Source organism: Dipodomys merriami, unplaced genomic scaffold, assembly GCF_024711535.1.
Source record: "Dipodomys merriami isolate MVZ:Mamm:240054 unplaced genomic scaffold, mDipMer1.0.p SCAF_742, whole genome shotgun sequence".
In the NCBI taxonomy this organism is placed as follows: Eukaryota; Metazoa; Chordata; class Mammalia; order Rodentia; family Heteromyidae; genus Dipodomys; species Dipodomys merriami.
Genome location: NW_027206338.1, coordinates 160,043 through 185,199, shown reverse-complemented (window position 1 = coordinate 185,199; position 25,157 = coordinate 160,043). Strand labels below are relative to the sequence as shown.

At 36.0% G+C, this 25,157-nt stretch overlaps 1 pseudogene; it reads right to left on the bottom strand.

Moving 5' to 3' along the window:
• Positions 1-21,033: 21,033 nt before the first annotated feature.
• On the bottom strand, positions 21,034-21,130 carry LOC138818366 (U6 spliceosomal RNA; annotated as a pseudogene).
• Between the last annotated feature and the right edge of the window lie 4,027 nt (positions 21,131-25,157).

Genomic DNA, 25,157 nt, shown 5'->3' with positions numbered 1-25,157 from the left:
TCAACGGAAAGAACACTGCTGGAGGAATATCAATACCAAATTTCAAATTCTACTATAAAGCCATAGTAATCAAAACAACTTGGTATTGGCATAAGAACAGACCTCAGGACCAATGGAATAGAATTGAAAACCCAGAAATGAACCTACAGACCTATAGCCACCTAATCTTCGATAAAGAAGCTAAAACAATAGAATGGAAGAAAGACAGCCTCTTCAGTAAATGGTGCTGGCAAAATTGGTTAACTACATGTAGAAAACTAAAGCTAGATCCTTATATATCACCCTGCACCAGAATCAACTCCAAATGGATCAAAGACCTTGAACTCAAAGCAGACACTCTGAAAACATTACAGGATGGAATAGGAGAAACCCTAGGTCTCCTTGGCTCAGGTCGAAATTTTCTGAATAGAGACCCGGAAGCACAACAAATCAAAGAAAGGTTGGACAAATGGGATTGCATAAGATTGCAGAGCTTCTGCAGGGCAAATGACATAGCTGGCAAGATCAATAGAAAGCCCACCGATTGGGAGAAGATCTTTACTAGCCATACAACGGACAAGGGTCTCATATCTAAAATATACTTGGAACTCAAAAAATTAAACCACCCAACAACAAATCCTCAAAGAAACAACTGCCCAATAAATAAGTGGGTGAAAGACTTAAAGAGAAGCTTCTCTGAAGAAGAAAGAAGGATGGCCAATAGACACATGAAGAAATGTTCAACATCCCTAGCCATAAAAGAAATGCAAATCAAAACAACATTGAGATATCACCTCACTCCAGTTAGAACAGCAAAAATCAAGAACTCCAATAACAACAGATGCTGGAGGGGATGTGGACAGAAAGGAACCCTACTTCATTGTTGGTGGGAATGTAAACTTGTTCAACCACTTTGGAAAGCAGTATGGAGGTTCCTCAAAAGACTTCACATAGATCTCCCCTATGATCCAGCAATCCCACTTTTGGGCATTTACCCAAATGTTTACAAACAAGACCACACTAAAGCTACCAGCACAACTATGTTTATTGCAGCATTACTTACCATAGCTAAGATATGGAACCAACCCAGATGCCCCTCAGTAGATGAATGGATCAAGAAAATGTGGTATATATACACAATGGAATTCTATGCCTCCATCACAAAGAATGACATTTCCCCATTTGTTAGGAAATGGAAAGGTTTGGAAAAAATTATATTAAGTGAAGTAAGCCAGGCCCAAAGAAGCATAGGTCCCATGGTTTCCCTTATTTGCAATATCTAGTATAGGTATGAGTCAAGCGGAAAAGGTCAGATAATGTGATGCTAGGAAAATGAACCCTTAAATATGTATTTTAATGTTTTCGTTTCTTTCATGCATGTATTTCTAATGCATTTATAAGATTATTTCTTTGTTGCTTTGTATGTCCCTCCCCCACAGTGTAACCCCCGTTTTCACTATATTTGATGTCGGTATAACATGTGGAGTAGATGGGGACAAACAAGTCGTTTAAGGATTCAGGTGGACCTGTTGCAACAATGAGAAGTACAAAATGTCATGTCAAAACCAGCTTTACAATGCCGGTGTGGGGGGGGGGAGGGGGGTATAATTGGGTGGGGGGAGGGGGGTAAAATTGGGTGGGGGGAGGGGGGAGGCGGGGAAGGGAACTGAAGGGTAAACAAAGGAGGAGGCTGCAATGCTTGGTAAGAAATGTATCCATTATCCTGCCCATGTAATTGTAGCCCCTTTGTACAGTATGTTCTCAAATAAAATAAAATACAATTTAAAAAAAAAAATTCTGCTTTACAAATGCTGAAAATTCTGGATATTATGTTGCAGCCAAAACGCTTTGTTGCGGCCTTGATTTTAGGAGTAAGTGCTTTATTAACAATAATTAGCTCTTTAGCGATTTCTACAGCAGCCTTAGTAAATGAAGTAAACACTGCTCATTTTGTTACTGATTTAAACAAATATGTTTCATTAGCCCTAGCAGAACAACAAATTATAGATAAAAAGTTAAAAATGAAAATAAATGCTCTGGAGGAAGTGGTTCTGGCTATAGGTCAGGAAGTTAATAATTTAAAAACACAACTCTCAGTTAAATGTCATGCTAGTTTTAAATATATCTGTGTTACTGTTCTAAAATATTACTTTTCTTTTAATTGGAATGCCACCAAAAATCATTTGTTGGGTGTCTGGAGAGATAAAGATATCTCTCATGTTATGGAGGCTTTAAGGATAAAATTACAGCAGTTAGTAAAGCTCATTTAGATGTAAAAAACTTACAATCTTTGGCAGCATTATTTAAGCATAACGTGGAGGCCCTCAATCCTCTGGATTGCATTAATGTAATAATTATAATTACCATTGTCAGATCAATTCTCCCAATTCTTATTCTTATATTTCCAATCATTTTCCGGATGATCTTTAGATTTATCTCTTCTGTGCACCAAGACATTCATGAGCTTCAATTAAAAAATAAAAAAGGAAGAAATGCCATGACAATTCCTGCTGAAACTGCGTGAGAGATCACGCCAGACAAAGCATAAGCTTCATGGAAGCATGCTTGCAGGAAGAGGGTGTTGGTTCAAGGCTTCCTATATACTTGGCTGGACCTTTATTGCCTCTACCTTTATTCTAACTATATTCATCTTGGCTGTACATTTGTTTCCTTTATTCTCATTTTGGCTATTTTTCTATTGATCCACGAATAGAGCATGTGAAGACACTTACCCTCGTGCCTATCCTTGCTCTTCTCTGCTCTCTCTCTCTACTTCCACTCCTCTTGCAGGCCGCCTCACATCCTCTGCGCATGTACACCTGCCCCTGGGAGACCCTGGCCACTGCTGACTCCACAGTGAGGTCCCTGGACCCTGCCTCCTCCTCCCCTCTGCCCAGTCCCCTCTTCCCCTTGGCTCCGCCCCCTACCCTTGCCCAAAAGATCAGCCCTGACATGGCTTCCAGGCCATGGGAATTACAGCCTCACCTCAGCTCTGCACTCCCCGCCAACCCTAGCACTTGCTCAGGGGATCGAACCTCCCCTCAGCCCCACCACTAGAGGAGACTCTCCTTCAAGCCTCTCCACTCCACATATCAAGAACGTGCACAATGACCCAGTTAGAGAGAGAGACAGAGAGAGAGACTGAGAGACTGAGAGAGATAGAGATTGTTGGGGAAAACTACCTCTCAAGGACTCAGAACATAGCACCCTTTGGGATGACTCAGCACACAGCATACTTCAAAAAACAGCACAAAGCACACTAAGTAAAAGACTCAGCACAAATGTGTCTTTTGAAGGACTTAGCATATAGTAGCCTTGGGATGATTCAGCACACAGCACCCTTTGAAGGAGGGAGTCCATAGGCACGCCGTGTATAGGACTCAGTGCATGGCATGCTTTGAAAAACTCAGCACGTAGCACTCTTTCCCAGGACTCAGCATATAGCACACTGTGTTAAGACTATTTAAATACTTATACTTCAGCAGAAAAGCAACATGTTTAACAACTGTTACAAATAAAGTAAGAAATCAGAATATATTACTATACTAATCATTGAATGGATTTTTAGTGGCAGTCAAATATGTAAAAAATGAGGCAATATGCCATTCGTTTTCAATTAATAAGTGAGAAAGAATTTTCTAGGTCTTTTAAAATATATCATAAGTTTAATGAAGAAACTATTCTGTCTGTCATATGACAATCAGATAAAGATGATATTAGAGCAAAGAACAGATTGTACTAAGTTTTGGGATGTTAATGTATGTACTTATTTTGGTTTTGGAAAATTGTGAGGATTTCAAAATGGGGTATTGTTCTTGCTAGGCTGGCATTATGTCAGTGGTTAATTTTAGGATAAGGGTTCCCTTTCCACAAGAACATGCACCTGATCTGTCCTTTTAAGTTTCCCATCATCAATGGCATCAGAGTTGCACACCAACTTGTCTAGTTTCCTGGATCCTGCAGTCCTTCCAATCTTATTCTCTAGATAGTGCAGGATGGTGGAAATGCTCCAATGCACCCAGCTATAGATTGAGAAGGAACTCCCCTAAAATTTGGCCTGGTTTCTGTTCTCAAGCCTCCTAAGTAGTTAAGAGTACAGATTGGAGCCCCTGGTGCCAAACAGTAACAGTATTTTTAAAGCAATTAGACATTTATATGACAGGTTTGTGATTACCTCAGGAAAAGAATAAAAGAGCAATGAAGCATAGAGGACAAACAGAATTTTAGCTAGCTACTCAGAGGGTGAATCAGCTTAGCTAGCTACTCTGGAGGCCGAGATCTGAAAACCACTTTTCAAAGCCAGTACAATCATGAAAACACATGTGATTATCTCCAAAAAACCAGAAGTGCAGCAGTGGCTCAAGTGGTAGACCACTACCTTGGGCACAGATGCTTAGAGCAGGAATGATGAATGCATGCATGAGCATATGAACATGCATGTGTGTGTACAGGCACGTGTGTGTGTGCACACACACACAAATGAGTATTTCAATGCAGAGTTCTTTATTTTTTTTTACCTTGCTTTACTTTATTTCCCTGTATTAGTTCACAAATTAACAAAATCAGCTAAGCACCTATTTACATACAACTCATCATGTTTCTCTTATTTGCTCTTATTTGACCCAAAAGTAAATTATTCAAGAGATCAATTCATCTCCCTCATCTCTGTAATGTTAGATGATGGTTTAAGTTCTTCCTATCAATATAATTTTGTGAAATCCTACATCAAGCAGCATATTTCTTTCATGAAATGGGAAGCCTCTGGAAAAAAATAAACGATAGGTTTTACTCCTCCTGGAAATTTATAATCTTCATATAATACATGATATGTCTGTGTATGCCAAAAACGGCTGTGAAAATAAAAAGACCCTTCTAAGCACATAGAATTCGTGTACCATTAATAGGTCTGAAGGTTTTTTTTTTTTATTCTGAAAATACCATATAGAAGAGTTTCAATTACATGGTCAAGATAATGAGTATATTTCTTATCAAGCATTGTTGCCTCTTCTTTTGTTTCCACTTCCTATCCTTTTCCATCTCATCCCTCCTGCCCCTCCCCCCCCATTATGCCCCGCCTTGCGAAAATTTTAAAGTTCATTTTTCGACATAACATTTTGTACATCTCATTGTTACAATGGGTCCAATTCTATCAATTTTTAAAAGATTTGTTTTTTTCCTTCCCCTCCACAAACTATACCAACATAAAATACAGTGAAAACAGGAGCTATATTGTGGGGAAGGGACATACAAAGCAACAAAAATTCATCTTATAAATATGTTAGAAACAATCGCACGAAAGAAAAAAATATTTGAATGCTTATCTTGGGGTAGATTTCACCTACCATCAACGAATCTTACCTTTTCTGCTTGTCTCAGACATATCCTATTTATTACCAATAAGGGAAACCATGGGGCCAATGTGTACTTGGGCCTGGATTACTTCACTTAATATAATTTTCCAAGACTTTCATTTTCCTAACAATGGGGCAATGTCATTCTTTCTGATGGAGGCAAAAAATTCCATTGTGTATATATACCACAATTTATTGATCCATTCATCTACTGAGGGGAATGTGGGTTGGTTCCAAGCTTAGCTATGGTAAATAATGTTGCCATAAACATAGTTGTGCTGAGAGCATTAGTGTGGTCTTCTTTGTGATCATTTGCGTAAATGCCCAAAAGTGTGATTGCTGGGTCATAGGGGAGCTCCATATGAAGTCTTTTGAGGAACCTCCATACCCCTTTCCAAAGTGGTTGAACAAGTTTACACTACCACCAACAATGCAGTAGGGTTCCCCTATCCACATCTCCTCCTGCATCTGTTGTTATTAGAGTTCTTGATTATAGCCATTCTAACTGGGATGAGGTGGTATCTCAATGTTGTTTTGATTTGCATTTTTTATAGCTAGGGAGGTTGAGCATTTCTTCATGTGTCTATTGGCCATCTTTCCTTCCTCTTCAGAGTAGTTTCTCTTTAAGCCTTTAGCCCACTTATTTATTGAGCTGTTGATACTTTGAGGATTTGTTTTTGGGGGATTTAATTTTTTGGAGTTCCAGATATATTTTAGATATGAGACCCTTGTCCATTGCATGGCTAGTGAAGATCTTCTCCCAATTTGTGGACTTTCTATGGATCTTGCTAGCTATGTCCTTTGCCATATAGAAGCTCTGCAATTTCATGCAGTTCCATTTGTCAACCTTTCTATGATTTGTTGTGTTTCTGGGTCTCTATTAAGCAATTTTCGGCCTGTACCAAGGAGATCTAGGGTTTCTCCTATTCCATCCAGAGTGTCTTCATATTGTGAGGTCTTTGATCCATTTGGAGTTGATTCTGCTACAGGGTGATATATAAGGATCTAGATTTATTTTTCAACAAGTAGTTAACCAATTTTGAGAGCACCATTTACTGAAGAGGCTGTCTTTCTTCCATTCTATTTTTTTCAGCTCCCTTATCAAATATTAGATGGCTGTAGGTTTTTAGGATCATTTCAATTCTATTCCATTTGTCCTGATGTCTGTTCTTGTGCCAGTACCAAGCTGTTTTGCTTACTATGGCTTTGTAGAAGAGTTTGAAATTTGGTACTGATTTTCCTCCAACACTGTTCTTTCTGTTAAGTATCGTTTTTGCTATTCAGGGTCTTTTATTGCTCCATATGAATTTTTGGATTGCCTTTCCTATGTCCTTGAAGAATGAGGTTGGAATATTGATAGGTATCACATTCAATTTGTAAGTAGCGTTGGAAAGTATTGCCATTATCACGATTTGATCTTTCCAATCGAGGAACATGGGAGTTTTTCCACTTTCTAAGTTTGTTTTGATTTCCTTTTTCAGGTATTTAAAGTTTTCATCATAGAAGTCCTTCACTCCTTTGATTAACTTAATTCCTAAGTATTTTATTTTTTGTGGGGCTACTACGAATGGAGTTGCTTTCCTAATTTCAGCCACAATTTTCTCATTGTTGGCATACAGAAAAGCCATTGATTTTTGAGGGTTAATTTCATACCCTTCTAGTTTGCCCAAGTTTTTAGTAACCTTGAGTAACTTGGGAGCGGGGTCTTTAAATACAAGATCATATCATCTGCAAAGAGGGAAAGTTATACTTCTTCTTCCCCTATTGGGTTCCTCTTTATGTTTGCATTGAAGAGCAGTAGAGAGAGTGGGCCTCCTTGTCTCGTTCCAGAGTTTAGAGGGAATAGCTTTAGATTTTCACCATTGAGTATAATGCTTTCTGTAGTTTTGTCATACACAACCTTTATTGTATTGAGGAATGTTCCATAAATTCCTAATTTTCTAGGACCTTCACCATAAAGGGGTGTTGGATCTTGTCAAAGGCTTTTTCTGGAACTATTGAGATAACCATGTGGTTCTTATCCTTGCTCTTGTTGATGTGATGAATTATGTTAATTGATTTGTGCATATTGAAGCAGCTTTGCATCCCTGAAATGAATCCTGTTTGCTCATGGTGTATGATTTTTTGGATGAATTGTTGAAGTTGATTAGCCAAAATTTTGGTGAGAGGATTTGCATCAATATTCCTCAAAGAAATGGGTCTATAGTGCTCTTTCTTTGATGAGGGTTTGGAGATGAGGGTTATGATGGCTTCATGGAAAGAGTTCGGTAGTGAACTTTCTCTTTCAATTTCATTGAAGAGTTGGAGGAGTATTGGTGTGAGCTCTGCTTTGAAGGCCTTGTAGAATTCTGCTGTATAACCATCTATTCCTGGGTTTTTCTTAGATGGGAGTTCTCTTATTGCTCTTTCTATTTCAATGCTTGATATGGGCCTGCTAAGATGGTTTAACTCATTTTAGTTTCTGCATGTCAATATTTGCCAGGAAAATGTCCATTTCTGTCAAGTTCTCAAACATATTAGCATAAAGTTTTGAGTAGTATTCCTTTATAATGTTCTGAATCTTGGTTGTTTTTGTGGTGATGTTTCCATTCTCATCTCTGAGTTATTAATTTCAGTGTGTTCTCTTCTTTTTCTTTTTTAAGGGTCTGTCAATTTTGTTAATTTTTTTGAAGAACCTTCTCATTTTGTTGATTCTTCATTTTTTTTTATTGGATTCTAATTCATTTAATTCTGATTGAATTTTAATTCTTTCTTTCCATCAACTGGTTTGGGGTTTATCTTGATTCTCTTTTTCAAGGAGTGTCAGATCTCATTAAATTGTTGGTTCCATGTCTCTCCAATTTGTTAATATAGGAACTCAGAGCTATAAACTTGCTTCTGAATCATGCCTTTTCTGTGTCCCAGAGGAGCAGAAAATTTCTGTGCTATTTTTTGTTGAATAATATGAACATTTGAACTTTGATTCTAAGCTCTCCCATAACCCACTGGTGTTTGAACAGTGTGTTTTTCAGCCTCCATCTTTTACTGGACTTTCTTTGGTGGCTTTTTGTGTTGAGTTCTAATTTTATTTCCTTTTGGTCTGATAGAATGCAAGATATGAATTCAATGTTTCTGAATTTTGACAAGTTTGATTTGGAAAATGTTCCATGTCCTGCTGATCTGGGATTTCTCTGTTGAGTTTTTGCCGACTTGATCTATTTAGTGGGGATAGTGGTTTGTTAAAGTCCCCAACAATTAATGTCGTTTGATCTATGCGAGATTTAAAGTAGTATTTCTTGGATAAATTTGGGTGAAAGAGATATCCCTTAATTAGTATGTAGTAACCTTCTTTATCTCCTCTCAATAATGTTAATTTGAAGTCTACTTTATTTGATATTAGGATTGCAACTCCTGTCTGTTTTGGGGGGCCTTTTTCTTGGTAGATTTTGTTCCAGCCTTTCACTTTCAAAATGTGTTTGATTTTTATGGGCAAGTTGTGATTCCTGAAGGTAGAAGATAGAAGAATCATGCATTTTAAACCAAGTAGACAGTCTATGTCACTTAATTGGAGAGTTACATCCCCTAATATTGAGAGACAGGACTGAGAGGTATTTGGGTGCTCCTGCCATTTTATCCACCTTCCTAGGTGCTGCGCCTACTGGATTCTTTCTATGGTTCTTGGATTCTGTTTGTATGTGGTTTCTTGGCCTTTATTGTGGTCTTGTTGGTTTTCTATGTTTAGGACATCTTTAAGTATCTTTTGTAGAGCTGATTTGGTGGAGATTTATTGTTTGTTTTTCTTTGCTATGGAAGATTTTTATTAGACCTTCAATTATGAAGGAGAGTTTAGCTCGGTACACTATTCTTGGTTGGTAGTTGTTTGTATTTAGAGCATGGCATACACCATTCCAGGCTCTTCTTGCTTTAATTGTCTCTTTTGAGAAATATGAGGTGATTCTAATTGGTTTTCCTTTATAGGTGACTGATCTTTTCTCCTTGACAGCTTTAAGGATCTTTTCTTTGGTCTGAATTGATCCTGTGTGGCTTATAATTAATTGGACGATGGGAAGTCCTGTTCTTGTCTGGTCTATTTAGAGTTCTAAAAGCTTCTTGTATCTGAATATGCCTATCTTTTTGCGTGTTGGGAAGTTCTCTGCTGGGATCCTGTTGAACAAATTTTCTAGACCATTACCTTCTGTCTCTATGAGCTCCTCTACACCCATTTCCCTCAGATAAGCCTTCTGATGGCATCTTCCAAGTGTTGAATAGATCTATCATATTTCTTGAATTTGTCTTGGATAGTTGTATGTTCTTTCTCTATAATACCTAGGCTGTCTTCAATGCCGGAGATTCAATCTTGTGCATAGTCTAACCTACTGTCAAGACTTTCTACTTTATTTTTCATTTCTTTTCTTTTTAATTGGTCGGCTGTTATGGCTTCAAATTCTTTGTTGGAGCTTTGTTTTAGATCCTGAATGAAATTCTTTACTTCCTTAATTTGGTGTTCAGTGTTTACTCTCAAATCACTTAGTTGATAGGTTATGGTTTCCTTGCACTTCCATTCCTTCTGTTGGGCTCCATTCAACATTCCCACTGTGGTCTCCCTGACTCCTTTCAGGTGACTGCTTATGGATTCCATGAATGGCTCTATTGATGTTTGTCTATGCTCATCCAGCTGTTGCAATTCTTGTATTACTCTTTGATTAGATTTCTCACGTTCATGTAACTTCTGTAGTTCTCTTTGACTGATCTCAGCCTGCTCACACAATTCCTTTATTTCTTTTTGAGTATTCTCAACCTGCTCACACAATTCCAGTATCAATCTTTGAGTAGCTTTCTCAAGCCCATGAGCTTCCTGTTTTGATCTTTGGTTTGCCTCCTCTCTCTCCCTAACACGTTCACACTGAGTCCTTTGCAGGGTTTCAGTCTTTTCATTCACCATGTTTACCAATAGTGTTTGTAGAGCTTTTTGGGAACTCTCGTCTGGATTATTCATTATCTGTTCTGTCACCTGATTATCTTGAGAGGGAATTGAGATACCCAGACTTACCATTTTCCTTGTGTTTTTCTTCCTTGTTCTGCCCATTTGGGATGAAAGTAATGCCAGTTTTGTGCTAGAACACCATTTTAAGGCAAGCATCAACCAAAGTCCTGTAATTGAATAGTCAAATGTCTGAAGATACAATGTAGTTCAACAGATACAGTCCATTCAGCATTAAATAACTATGTTTTAATGGGCTAAGAATACCAAAGAATAATTTGACAAACCAGAAATTATTAGGTTGAGGGAGAAAGGTGGGGAAAACAGGGTTAGAGGGATGTGGAAAGGTAAAAGGAGAGTGAAATTAACCAAGTCCTAATCTCACAGAGAGAAATGGATTGGAAAGAATGATAGAAAAGAAAGAAGAAAAAAATTTTAAAAAAGAGACAAGAAAAAATGGAAAGACAAATATTTAAATTTAAAAAGCAAAACTCTTAAAAGTAATAAAAATTTAAAGAAGTAAAATTGAGAGATGAACGGTGATGAGAGGAGGGGAGGGATAGAATGAGACCTGAAAAACTAAAAAATAAAAATACTTCAAATAATTTATAGGTATAAATAAATAATACTGCTATTAAGGAATTTAATCCTAAGAGGTTTTGAATTGAGTAATATATTTTTGGATTAAGAATGAACACAATTGGGGATAAGGTCTTATAATTAATGACAGGTATATAGGAGGTGAACAGAATAACAAATAATTCATGCAAAAAGAACAAAGATGAAAAAGTAAAACGAATGAGAAAGAAAGAACAAAAAAGACCAACAGGTCAGTAAACATTTTTTTAAAAAGCACACACACACACACACACACACACACACACACACACACAAACACACCTAAAATAAAAGTTATAAGAGGAAGAAAAAAGATTAATGAAAACAATTTTTATAATTAAAAAATAAAAATTTAAAAAGATACAAAAAAAGACTTCTTTGATTTTGTTTTTGGGGGCTTGATGGGAAGATCCTGTATCTCCCTTGTATCAGTAACTAGTCTCTTGGTGGAGTCTCTGGTTTGCTTGTGGTGTTTGGTTTTCTGTGGCTTGATTGGTTTCTTAAGTCAGTTTGTTTGGGCAGGTAGAAAAAATTCTGTTGGTATACCCAGAAGTTTGTGATCGCCTCCCAGGCTAGTTCAGTGGGAAGGAGATCTGCTTTGAGTATCACAAAAGAGGGAGGTGGCAGTTTCCTCTAGTTTGGAGTTGCTGTGATAAGGCTGGGTTCTAAAGTTGAGGCCTTTCAGCAAACAGTAGCTTTTCCCTGAGGGGCTAGCTTCTGAGACATTCACAGAGCCCAGCCTGGAGCCATTCTCAGGGTTTATGGTTTATGTTTACTGAGTTTCAATTGATTGTCAGGGCTGTTGTAGGGAGGGGCAGCCTCTAGCTCTGTTTACCCAGTGAAGAAAGCCACTCCTTCGTGGGTGTAGCTTTCCCTGCCTTGTTGTGGTGACTTTCCCATGGGTGGAGTTGAGAATGGCAGGTCAGGGTAGGTACTTGTGACTCGCTAACTGACTCTTGTTTTCATCAAAACTGAGTTGGATCTAGCTACTTAGCCAGGCTTTTGTCTACATCAAAGGTGGATATCTCCGGTGTTGGGGGGAGGGGTGTCCTTCCCTCCTCGGCTCCCTATGAGAAGGAGTGAGGATGTTAGTTTTGTTCTCACGCTGGAGTGTGGGTTCCTGGGTAGCCTCTGGTCTGCTATCTGCAGGATGAAGATATCTGCTACTTGTCAGTTCTTGCTCGTGTAGAGTAAAATCTGCTTGCCCGCTGCATCTGGCACATTTGTCCCAGACTCTCTGGGTTGTAGTTATGGCCACTATGGATGGCAACACAGCCACCACAGCAACCTCAGGCATGGCTGCTGGAAAATGCTCGGATCTCTCTCCTTACCTGGATTTTGCCTCTCTGCCCAAACTCTCTGTACTGTGATGGCACACTTGGTGTGCCTAGGACTGTTCATTGGAATACTAGAACTGCTTTCTATGCAAGAGATTGTTTAGACACCAGATTCTCCTCCGCCATCTTCTCGAAATTTCTGAAGGTGTTTAAATATTACTGGAATTGTTTGGGAATAAATAATGTTCACCTTGACTATCTTGAGAAAGAAGAATTGGATTCTCAGCACTATAGGTAAGAACTTGAGTGAAAGAAACAAAAGGAAAAATGAGGAACAACTCAACACATACATTCAAAAGAAACAAAACAGCCCAAGAAAACACCAATTAACTCAGTACTCAAGAACTTGCAGGAAATGCAAAGATTTTTTTTTTAAATAGCTATGATAAGCTTATGAAAATCCTGACTACGAGGGAGTCTACTATTGTGAGGATAGTGGTTAAAGCTCAGACTGGACAGAAAGATCGGTACACAATGCCAGGCACTTGTTATTCTAAATTCCAGGAATAATAACATAAAGTAGACTGAGCCCACAATCATACACAAGTAGGAAGCGAGATTCTATCTGAAAGTTAATCAGGATAATTTAGGGCTGGGAGCATGCCAAAGTGGTAAGAACAACCATTTAGGAGACACAAGACACTCAATTCAAATTCCAATCTTATGTGTATTAAAGAAAAAAAGCTATGACTTTCAATATTGCAAATAATTGCAAGATTTGAATATTTGAGTGGAGAAAAATCCATGAGAGAGGTAGAGTTTACCCATGTTGTAATACTTTCTACTTAAGTGATAATATTATGTGGTACTCCAGACATAACAGAGTTACCTTGCAAATGAGCATGGATGTGCATTTGGGTGAAGGAAATACTCTATTTACACAGGTGTAAATTAAATACTTTTTGGGGGTAGATTTTAGTTCTTGTACTAAGATCCTGGGTGATATCTCTGAGTCTTTTCTCTCAAGGCTATCGCTCTACTACTATGAGCCACAGTTCCAATTCTGATTTTCTGTTGGTTGTTTGGAGATAAGAGGCTCATGGACTTTCCAGACCAGGATGGTTTCAAACCATGATCATCAGATCTCAGCCTCCTGAGTAACCAGGATGCCAGGCCTGAGTCGTCCATGTTTTTAATAATTTAGTAAATTGTACAGTTACAGAAGTTATAATTTATCATTATAACCTTTATAATATATGTGTTTATATGTATATCAATTCATACATATAGAAATATTTTAACATAGTTTTTCTATCTGCAGTAGATTTATGAAATCATCCTTCATTATAAAATAACATGGAAACAAGTTTAATGAGGAGCAAAACAAAGGGAATTGTCACATGTTTCTTGTTGTTGAATGAAATATGAATTGTGAGAATCAGTTTGAGAAAACCATTTAACAAAATGGATAATGGCTATTAATTCCAATCCCTTTATTTGCCCATATTGTGCATCCTCACACATGAGTGTCAAAGTCAAACCACACTTTTTTGCCTTTGTATTTAAATCACATGTTATAATTTAGGGGATAGCTGAAGGAATCAAATAAAGATTAAAATAATACTATGTGAGGCTATGAGTTAGAGCTGAAAATTATTTTAAATATGATAATAGCTAATTTAATTCCATTTCTCTTACTTTTGCTCTATTGTCATATACCTCATTCCCACCTTAGGAAAGTACATAGAAGGTTCTCACTAAATTATGAAAAATGTATTAAAAGAATATGGGCACATCGGGGCTGCGAAAGTGGCTCAATGGTAGAGCTCTTGCCTTGCATGCCTGAGGCCCTGGGTTTGATTCCTCAGCACCACATAAGCAAAAAGAAGAAAGCCAGAAGTTACGCTGTGGTAGATTGCTAGCCTTGAGCAAAAAAGCTGAGGGACAGCAACAGAGGGGCCCAGAGTTCAGGCCCCTCGACCGGAAAGAATACAATAACAACAACAAAAGAATATGGGCACAGTGTGGTTTTAGCTGATTGGTACCTGTAGGGGGTAGTGAGTTTTTCAGGACCTGAAAACCGTTGTGATGTAGATGAAGGAAGGGATGTGCTAATTCTGGAAAATTAGCTAGAGGATTGCTCCCAGTAAAATAGTGATGAATTTTCCAAAAGGTTATAGTAAAATCACTCTCACAATCATGTTCACTACTGCACTATTCACTGTAGAGAATTTATGGAAACAGCCCAGATGCACTTGTTGCACATATACACAATTGGATTGCACCCATCTATTATAAAGACTGTTACAGCATTTGCAAAGAAATGGATAGAACTAAAATTATGTTAAGTAAACGAAGTCACAGCCAGACACAAAAAGAACGCGTATTTACAAGCCAGAATTTTATGCAAGTTAAACAACAGTATTAATCAAAACATGCTATTTGTAGAGGACTATTTAACAGGTGTAATTTCTTATAAAATTGAATTTTTAATCCAACAAAATGAATACCAGGAAGTTACCACTTGGAAAATGTGAGGGGAAATAAAAGGGAAGAAATAAAGAGACTTATGGAAGTAGAGAGTGAAGCCATAATATTCAATGCAGATATTATGAAACTAATAAAAACGAAAGTTGGTTGAGGTTTGGAAGGATGTGAGAAAGTTATGTAAAAATCCATTGTACTTATAAACTGATTCATTGAATGGAAAACATTTCGTACAACTATTTAATAAAAATATAATTAAAAACAATGGAGACATCTGATCTTAAACCATGAGTCAATATGATACTTTCCTTCTCAGAAATTTTCTTTGCAGGTATTTTCCTCATAATGACAGAAAAGTGAACAACGCAATGTATATCAATACATCACTTTGCATATCCTAAATAGACAATATAAAAATGACAATAAAAATATTAGAATATATCACATGATAAAATAAAAGGTAGGAAGTATCAAAATCTGATTGATTTTCCAAGTACTTTACCTTTGGTATCTAATTTAATCCTCACAATAATCCCATAAAGTGAAACTATTTCTATTTTTAATTCTAAGATGATGATATTTAAGTCTTCAGAGTTGGAATTACTAGTACAACATTCTACACACGGTGTTAGCCTGCGTTCCATTCCCACTATATGAACTAACCTCATTCTATTTTATAACTAAATGCCAGCACTCAGTCTACTAATTCTAGGAAAGTTCCCAAAATTATTGTGCACACTCTAATAATATTTCCTTTATCTTTGTTAGAAAATAGGTAACTAATCCGGACACCGGTGGCTCACGCCTATAATGCTAGCTACTCAGGAGGCTGAGATCTGAGGATTGTGGTTCAAAGCCAGCTCGGGCAGGACAGACTGTGAGACTCTTATCTCTAATAAACCACTAGTAAACTGGAAGTGGCACTGTGGTCCAAGTGGTAGAGCACTCGCCTTGAGTAGAAGAGCGCAGGGACAGCACCCAAGCCCAGAGTTCAAGCCCCATGACCAACAACAAAAAATAAAATAAAATAAGTAAATGTAATATGAAAACTCCAAGATCATAATCAATTTATACCTCCCTGGTGAAAGGAATTGCTAAACTATAACATTCTTGATTTCTAGCTCAAAATAGTAGAAATCATATTTTATCCCTTCACTCAACACTGCACTGCCTGCGAACCCCATCTCTGGTTAACACAGTCTTACTGAAAGAATGACCTGCCCAATTCCTGATGGAAACAGACTGCAGGTCTTTTGGAGCAATCATTTCCACATTGTAGCTCACCTAAATTGTTTACCATTAGAAGTATGTACTACTTTGAAATGTTATTAAAGAAAGACTGATATAAAATCACATTTGACCACAGATAAATATTTTACCTTTCATATACCCAAAAATGTAGTCTTACCTATCATTAATGTTAGGAACGAGAGGTTAAAAATCATAGACACCAAGACCTAATTATGAATTAAAGACTCTCCAACTTGAGAATACAATTGGTTTAAAAAGACATCAATACTACTGAATTTTTAAGTCCCTATGATAATGATAATGATTCGCTATCATAATCATAATGATAAACTATTAACACTTAAAAATAACTCATTTTCTTGGGAGTAGGACAAAAAGCACAAGGTTAATCCTAATCATTTTAAAAGACCTTTATTTATACTAAAAGTTCACTCATAACTATAAAGATTCTAAAACTAACTGAAGTAGAGAGGAAATAATTTAACTGCATCATCTACATTCAATGGACTATTAATAGAAAACAAAATTATACTAATAATTAGCTTACCCAATTCACTTAATTCTTTTATTCTATTCCATTTACTTTCATAAAAACTGGGTTTTCATAAAATGAAGCATAAAAAAGCGTATATACCCACTTACATTTTCAGATCTTAACAATATTTCAGAAATTTTAGCTCTACAGTCAATGAACTGAAATAATACTAAAATATTCAAAGGATTTTCAGAAATTGCAAGACTTGCTCTGAGATGTTATGTATATTGGAACAGATATTCAAAAAGCCTTATTTGTTAAAGTTGCCATAGTTTCTCCCACAAAAGGGCCATTAGTAAAGATACCTGTGCATGTACAAAACACCTTCCAATGCATCCACAATCTGGACATAACACTTGCTTTTTCTTTGTTCGTTTTTGAAAGGAATATCTAACAAGCATATCCACAATACTTGTTTTCAATGAATAAGATGGGATATTCAAACTTAATATGGGTTGGATTATCTCTTAGTGAGAATAGATATAATCTTGCAAAGAAAGTGATTTTCAACAGAAACCCGGAAAGAGTTTATCCAACTTGTGTTTCACAGGAATAATCAGAGAGTAATACCTGTTTGGTCAAGTCGGTCCAAATCACTCCATGAGTGTATCTTAAAAGTATAACAAATTTAAGAGGTCAAATACGTATTTTGTACTGACAATCATCTTATATCAACAACTTACTAACTAATTATGTCTGTATATTCTTACCTAACATTCAATAAGAACTGAAAGCTGTCTCTTTTTCTAACTTAATATTGTAAATGCTTTGATTATGATGTTATTATTAGACAAATAATATGTACAAAGGTTGGTTCCACTGAAATGACATGACAGAACACTGATAAATAAAAACATTGCAAAACAGTTAGCTTTTTTCAGCCTCACCCTGTCCACATTGGCAAGCAACATTGCAACAGCATGCGTACACATATACACATACACACATGTTCGCACATGTACACACATATATACACACATGCTAAATTCAGGGTTTTTGTACAAAAAAGTCCAAATAAAATATTAGTGATTAGGACAAATGATAATATACCTTATTACAAAATAATACATAAACCATTACCACGCATGTTACATTTTACCTGCCTCCCCACATGTGACCACTTAATTTAGTTTTAATGAATTAATTACCTTATTAATTAATTTATTTGTTTGGTGCTAATACTAGGGCTTGAACTCAGGGCCTGGCTTTGTCCCAGAATTTATTTTTTATTTCAGTTTTCTCAAGGCTAGCATTTTACTGCTTGTACCACAGCTCCATTTCTAGCTTTTGCTGGTTACTTTCAAATCAGAATCTAATGGACTGTTTTTTCTTGGTCTCCTTTCAAACCACAATGCTCAGATTTCATCTTTCTGATTAACTACTACTAAAGACATAAGCCATCAGTGTGGCTTCTACTTTTTCTTATATAGTTATCTAATGCACATACTTAGATGGTAATTTTAAAATGAGAGTATAGCAGCAAGATGTACAGTGATGATACTGTCATTTCAGAAATTCAAGTTAGTAATGTAAATTTATTCTTAAAACCATACACAAAAAATACCATGATATAGTGTAAGAGAACCCACCATTGAACATATGAGCCTTAAGAGCTTTCTAATAGATCCATTATTTATTGGTACCCAACATTAGAAAAATGTATGAGGCATTGGTAAAATAGAAGTCCTTTGCATGACTACATACATTCCTTGTTTTTATAAGACACTTTCTTTCATCTAAAAAGTAGGCCTGTCTATTGTCTTCATGTGATTTTGATGATTGAAAGTGCTCAGTGAGAAGGTCAAAATGTGTTAGTAGTCCTTCACTATCAATTCTCACTTTCTTCTTGGAGAATATAATGATCAAATCAATAGTTCAGAATGGGCAAGCAATACTTCAGAATCATGCTTCCAGTGCAAGTGGATCACCAGTAAGAAATCATCAGTACCAATTTCCACAAAGTTTTGTCACAGATACAATCTCCCTGCCTTCTCTAGCTGCTTTACTGCCCTCTTATTCCTTCATTGTACAAGAAAAGTATGATTCAACTGATTTCAGTCAGATCTGTTACTAGAACTAGAAAGGATTTATTTTACTGTCTGTAATTTGGTAAAGATATGTCTCTTTACGTAGGCTACTAAAAATGTATTTACTAACTTCAAGTAAATACATAAATTCGATTTCCATCTCTTTTAAAAAATAAAATTTTGTTTGTTCTACAAATTGATCAGAGGCATGGATTTTGTGGCTAGCTACGTCATTACACATCTGTCTCTTTCTTTCTCTCTCCCTTTCATGGTTCTCATACATAATATGATTGCTCCATAATTATACTAATTTATTTTGCTTTTATATTTTTGGTTGTATCATTTCACTTTTTGCTCTGCCATTTCCCAAATCATTTATATAGAAGGCATTATTTCCTATTTTCTCATGCCTAGAATAAGCTGCACATGAAGACATCACTGGTCCTCATTTTCAGTGTGTACATTTGAATATGGAGGAATATCTTTCCTCTGCTCTCCATCAATTCCCTACTCTCCAGTTAGAATAATTTCGAATAGTAAAATTGGAAAAAGAGAAAATAAATCATGGTGAATAAACAGTTGCAGAAAAGTCACCAGATATTTCTGACCAGTTCAACCAATGTGAACTATTAGGGAAATACATGGACACCTCATTCCCACTGGCACTCAAAGTCTCTGGTTAGGCAATTCTTAGGAATATGGGGAACAAGATGAAAAAGTAAGGAATGGTATCAATTGCAAGAAAAAATATTGGAGAAGGATCCAACCGTATTTCTTCATTGGGCTGCCGAAAATATTCAGCTTACTACAGTGCGGAGACTTCTTTCCCAAAAGGCCACTTATGTGAATAGTAGGGATGATGATGAGTATACCCCTCGTCGAGAAGCCTACGGTGGACACTTAGACATTGTCAGTGAGTTGGTGTCTCAAGCGGCACATGCAATAACTGTAGATGACTGGACACCCCTGAACAGTGCATATACGTGGAATAATAGCAGAGTGGCTTCTTTCTTACTTCATCATGATACAGATACCAATGCCCATACTAAAGGACTCTTTTTTAAAAAAATTTTTTGGTCTGGTCGTGGGGCCTGAACTCTGGGCCTGGACGCTGTCCCTCATCTCTTCAGCTCAAGGCTACTGCTCTACCACTTGAGCCACAGCACCACTTCCCACTTTTTTTTTCTGCTTATGTGGTGCTGAAGAATCGAACCTAGGGCCTCATGTATGCAAGAAAAGCGCTCTACCACTGAGCCACTTTCCCAGCCCAAATATTTTTGTTTGTTTGAATTTTGTTGTTGTTGTGTTTTTTTTTTTTGGTCGGTCATGGGGCTTGAGATCTGGGCTCGGGTGCTGTCCCTGTGCTCTTCAGCTCAAGGGGAGTGCTCTACCGCTTGAGCCACAGTAACACTTCCCCAAACTAAAGGACTCTTGACACCCTTATATCTTGCTGTTGAGAATTGAGATAGCAAAGATACTCTGGATCGCCTTCTGTTGAACCATTATATAAATCCAGGCCTGAAGAACAACATAGAAGAAACTGTATTTGATATTGCCAAAAGGATAAGTATGTATCACTACCTCTATGAAGTTGTGAAAGACTGTACAAATTGTTCACCGAAGTTCTAATGGTCGGGTTAAGTTTCTTAAATTTCAAAAATGCAAGTCCATCATTTGTGTCCCTACAAAATATTTTCACAATCCAAATAAGAGCAATATCTTTTTTTTTTTTTTGGTCGGTCATGGGGCTTGAACTCTGGGCCTGGGTGCTATCCCTGTGATCTTCAGCTCAAGGTGAGCCATCTACCACTTGAGACACAACTCCACTTCCAGTTTTCTAGTGGTTTGTTTGAGATAAGAGTACCACAGACTTTCCTTCCCATGCTGGTTTTGAACCATGATCCTCAGATCTCAGTCTCCTGTGTAGCTAGGATTATAGGCATGAACCACCAGTGCCCGGCAGCACCAATATTTTACTGTAAAAATTCATGGATTCCGCGGAGTTCTTCCAAGTGAATTGCCTGCCTTGGATGGAAAAATGTATTCAATAGATTTGTAAACATGTATAATAATTTCTTCAAAGTTTGTGATTTTTTAATAAGAAATAATTTTAATTTACCTGTTGAAATGAGTAGTACAGAAACGAAAATATTTCTCGTGCTTGTCTGAAAAAGTATATTTTAAAATATTCTATATTCTATGTTTGCATCATGTTCATAATTTATTTTCTCCTAGATATACTTTGAATTATATATTATTTTATAATATATAGGTTCATTAATGTGTCCTTTCCGATTGCATTCCATATAGAAACAGTTTGATTCCTTTTTTTCTACGTCTTAATATTATTTTTCTTTGGGATAAAATGACAATGTTGTCTAATTTGAAAAGTTTTGTAAATTTTATGCTATGTAAATGCCTTTCTGAGGTGATTTAATACACTGATGTCAAACTAAATTTAATTATATGAATTACGTGTATTGTTACACTTGTAATTTTGTAATCATCTTTTTAATCACTTTTTTTCATTTCTTGCATCTGAAGAATGAAAAATATGGAATACTTCTCAAATTTTCATATTATCCTTGTGCAAGTGCCATGTTAATCTCTGTATTGTAATTTGAGTATACGTGTTTCTGAAGCATGTAGTATCCTCTAAATTTAATAGTTAATGATGCAATCTTTATACAGGCTTATATCTATGGGTGCCTACTTGTAACAAGGAAACCTTATTGTTCCTAACAATGCTATCGATCTTATTTCCCTAAAATTCTGTGAATAGTGGAAAAAATTATATTGATCAGTCGATTGCTCACATTTGCAAACTTTTTTTGCCAATGAGTATCTTAAGTCTTTTTATTTGGAATTTGATCATACTCTCTATTATTTATTGTTAGGTCCAAAGGTGATGGCTTTTTCAAGTACTTATTTATCCAGCTTTGTGGACCTAATGGATACAAAGTAAGCGTTGCTTAAGAGCTACTTCTAAACTTCTTCAGCTGACATTTTCCCAAATGAGGTGTTACTGGAACAAATGTCTACCTGAGCCTTTACCCTTCTTCCATGTGGGAACAGACCAACCAGAATACCTTACCCTGACAGCAAAGATTTTCTTACTAGAACAAAACTAATCTTGGTTACAAGGGATCATAGAGGGATGAACAGTTCAAACAGAACTGTTCAGACAAGAAGGTATTTTATTAAAATGTAATTGTTTATTTTACCTTCCATTTAAAAGTAGCTAAAGCCAAGAAGGTGAAAAAATTGTTCGTATGCATGATTACTTAATGTCCTGGCCTGTCTGTAAGTTCCTGGCAGGAACTTACACTACTGCCTTTTTATCACCAAATATTTTCATAGTTGCAGGAGAAGTGCATATGTTTCTCCTCGTTATTAGGCATTAAATTGATAATGTTTTAATCACAGTGTTTCCTCTTGCCTCCATGCTGTAAATCTACAAATGATAAAGGTTTAGGTCTAACTGTATCAAACACTGAAGTAGAGATAATAGAATCATACTTTAAAACAGAGTTGCCTTTGATACAGTAACTACAACAGAACAATACAAAACGTGTGTCTTTTAATCATATTATATATAGTTATATATTTTATATTTATATGTGCTGATTTTATATTTCACACAATGAAACTTACTAGAATTAGTTGATAATTTGACAAATAAGTTGATATTTATTTACTCCAATAAATAGAATTGGAATATAAATATTTAGGTTTCAAATATCTATTAGACTAGAAAAAGTATCAATGCAATCTTTTTAGTATAAACTTGTGATACATTCAAACTGTTCTTGGTCTTCTGAATCCACATGATAAAAAAACAATGTTTTCCTCTAATCTGTAATGATTTTACTCTGCTGCTCTGTTTATTTTTTTAACTCGCTTGTCCTAAAAGGTTTTTGTCCATATTTCTGAAGCATTCTTACTGATTATGCCTAAATTTTGCTAAGATGTCTAAAAAATATTATTCTTCTGCATTACCCATGGGTCCTAGGATCCCAAGGCCCAGTTACCTGCAGCAGCAGATAACAGGGGCAAGACTTTTCACCAAGGCCCATGCAACATATCAACACAAAGTAATTGAAGACCCATCTCAATTTGAATTTCCTATATTTCAGGGCCCCAATTCCTTGAGATGCAGGAATTAGCAGTAATCAATTGTGAAATGCAAGTCAACTTAAAATGAAGGATGCGATCACAAAATTTGAGAGAAAGTACTGTAATTCAAATATTCAACTTACAGATGACCAGCCCATATGAGTGAACAAGTTCACAAAGTGTCATAAGATTATATTTAATACTCCTCACCTATGATTAACGAAAGATTTTATTCCAACATTAGTGGGCCAAAAAATAGTTCCTAGAAGGATAGATCTATAATTGGTCTACCAAAGCCAGAAAACTTGACTTAGAGGTCAAATGTAATTCAGAAAAACATTTGAAGCACTAAGGAGTGCTTCAAAAAACTGGGACTTCAGTACAACATGGTTCTATGGTATAAAAATGTCACTCTCAAACCAATGATAATCTAGATTTAATCTCCTGAAAGTATATTCCTTTTCAAATAAACTTTTTTAAATCACTTTCGCCAAAATAACATTTGACAAGTTGATGATACTTAGTGACATTACAAGTTTTTCAAGTGTAGGGAGCAAGTTACAATAGAGTTGAATTATTTACACAGCACTAATGCCAAACATGTTCAACCATTCATTAAAGTGTAGAAATAGTACCACCCACAATTTGTGTTTTTCAGTATGGCCTTTTCAGAAATGTGTTTAATATGTCAGCCTCCTAATTTCAAACCCAAACGTTAGCTAATAAATTTCATCATTTAATAAGGTACATTTTAAACAATCACAAATAGTTGTCTTATCATATGTTATTTTTGTTTTCCCTCTGTCTAACATAGTAAGAAATCTGACTTTAAGTCTTGAATATGGGTACTAATCAGAGATATGACAAACATAATATCTGTCTTCTATTTCTATCATATTCCTATCTAGGAATAAATTTTAATTTTCTTCTTTTTCCAAAACTTATAGGTAGTAGAAAATAATATTCCATGTAAAATAAAAGAATCACACCATTGTACAAAGCCATTTATAAAAATGCATAGTTAGGAATACATTCTAAGCCATTTTTTAACTTTCTTTTTGACTAAAGATTAATCTTTCAAAAGGTTGAGAAAAAATCATGTTTAGGTGCTTCCCGTCTCCAGTCTTGCAAATTGTTGCTGCAGATGAATGAATTATGGAAATATAAGCTGACAGCATTTCAAGAATATGCAGGATTGAAACTCCATGGAATGTATATAAACCTTTCAAAGTATTAATAGACAGTTTAACAGAATGACTATCAGGAAGTTGAAACCAAAGAGGAATTATAGTAAAGACATAGAATGAATGAAAAATGAACAAGGAGCAAATACAGCTAGAATACTGAATGTATACATATGATGAAGGAAGTGGTCAATTGGAAATAAATCTTGGAGAAAGTGTTGGTTGAGAATGATAGGAGTGACTCTGATCTAGGAGCATTGGACAATTAGATTGATATATTTAATTGTAACACAATTGCACAAACTTTTAAAATTCAGTTAAAAAACACAACTAGAAACAAAAACACACAAAAATCACAACCAAACAGCAATCTCTAGAGAGTAGGAATATGACCACTCAAAATTTTAATCAGTTAATGAAGGGCAGTCTTGGGAAAAGCAAAAAAACCTGTTCAAAGAGGGAAGTTTGGGATAGGAGAGAATTTTGAACAGAATTAAATAGATTGTCTAAGGTTATAAATCACCTATATCTGCTGCATACAGTATCTTACTTCTACGAGTTTTCTGTCTGAACTGGATAATCCAGTCCTGAGACACACTTGGTAGCTTGTGAGGTAGAATGAAAGAAACAAGATCAAGAACCCAGTACTCCACTGGAAAGAAAACAATCCTCTATATTTTCTCTAATCGCTCTTCACTATTCTTTCTTCATACTTTTAAGTCAATTGATTTTGAATTATATTTTTCCTTCTTTCTTCTGGCAAAGTAATTGGTCAAAGTAATTTCATCAAATATTATTTGTCATTTTCTTCTTTCATGCTGTTTAATTGGCCAAGTGAGTCCATAAAACTTCCCTCTTGTGTTTGGTTGCCATGAAACAACATCTGTGTTAATAAGGAGAAATCTAATGTAAAACTTTGTCTCTAGAAAACAGTCCAAGAGGTTGTGATCACAAATATTTGGCTATATATATGTTTCTTTTACCTTGAAAGACTTCTTCTGTCTAAAGTGCCCACCAAAATATGTACTCCATCATTTGTTGGTTCAATCAGAATTGTCTAACCTCAAAGATATATTTTGCTAAGAAGATGCTCAGAGGAAACCAAAAAATACTGCACTTTTTATCTTCTATCTTAAGATTCTCCTTAGATACCATATCAGGAACAGTGAAGTTATTCTATGCAAAATTATTTTAATAGATTATTTTTCTCTTGGTTTTGCATTTGTTCACCAAGATGTATGGAGGAGAATAGAGTTAAATCACCCATACCTTGGAAGAAAGTGTCTGTTACAAAAGGAAAATGCTTCTATGTCCTACTTCTATGTCCTACTCTTAGCTCTTGCCAGAGTTCCAATTAATCACAGCTTCTTGG